The 1,172-nt window shown below is 43.1% G+C and overlaps 1 pseudogene; it reads right to left on the reverse strand.

Annotated features, from left to right (window-relative positions):
- Positions 1–223: 223 nt before the first annotated feature.
- Positions 224–868, reverse strand: LOC101565544 (annotated as a pseudogene).
- Positions 869–1,172: the final 304 nt, after the last annotated feature.

Here is a 1,172-nt window from a genome sequence, read left to right on the forward strand (position 1 = left end):
TTAAGATGAACATAGACAAGAAATGACAGATTTCTCAGGGAACCAATGAAAAGAACAATTATTTTCTCTGGAGAGCATTAAAGAATTTAATATTTGGAAATGCTTCTTGATTCTATATGCTTAGAGGCAAAACTCAACTGCTATAGATTCCTCTTGTTCTATTGTTGGGAGGCTTTTTTTTTTTTTTTTTTTTTGGTGGCACTGACATTTATTAGGATGTGCCCTAATAGAGGTGCTGGGGCTTGCCCATAGTGCTGTTGATATATAGGGTCCAGACATTCTGCCAGTTCTTCTTGAGCAGGAAGTTGATGGGCAGATGGATGTTGTACACAAGCTCGTCATCTGTCTTCTCCATGGGACCAACAGCCACAGCCAGAAGCAGGACATTCTTCATCTGGAACTTGATCATAGACTTCACTTAGTCAACTTTGGCCACTATGTTTTCATTGTGGGTCAGCAGGGAAGGGAACTTGCGAGCCTTATTGAGGTTGGGTCACAGGATTTGTGGTATCTGCTTGATCAGAAATTCGGAGGCCAGAAGGGCATCGTACTTCTTGGCCAGCTTTTAACCAGCTTCTTATTCTTGTTGAGCTTCTTCAGCGCCTCGATGTCCCTGTGGGGGATGTCCACAGCCTTGGCCTCGTTGCGGTGCTGCTGGTCCCCCCAGATGCACACGGAGATCTTGGGGCGGGGTGTGGACTTCAGCCTGACAGTGCCCGAGAAGGGTTTGTCCTTCTGAAGGTCATAGTTCTTCAAGCTGATCTGCAACTCCACAGTCTCTAAAAACTTCCGGCGCTTGCTCGTTCCTGTGCAGGACCTCGCGCACTGCCTCATGCAGGGTGTCGCGGGAGACTTTGCCACTCATGATTCCTTGTACTGAGGAAAACGAAAAAGTGGGAGGCATTTTTAAGTCACTTTTTTTTACCTAAGATATACAAACACACTTCAAGTTTTTTGTAAGTTAAAAAATATCTTTGATTATTAACCCGAGATTATGTGTTTTTAATCTGAGTTCAAGTGGGCTGGGGTCTCAGATCTGAGAGGAGAGATGAGATTGTCCTCATACTAAAATGAAGTGGGATATTTAAACATGAAGTTTTATATCTTGTGTTTTTTGTTCATATAAACATTTATCCAAAAGTCTTCCATAGCAGACAACATTATATTCCATG

Source organism: Octodon degus, unplaced genomic scaffold (assembly GCF_000260255.1).
Source record: "Octodon degus isolate 3935 unplaced genomic scaffold, OctDeg1.0 scaffold00007, whole genome shotgun sequence".
In the NCBI taxonomy this organism is placed as follows: Eukaryota; Metazoa; Chordata; class Mammalia; order Rodentia; family Octodontidae; genus Octodon; species Octodon degus.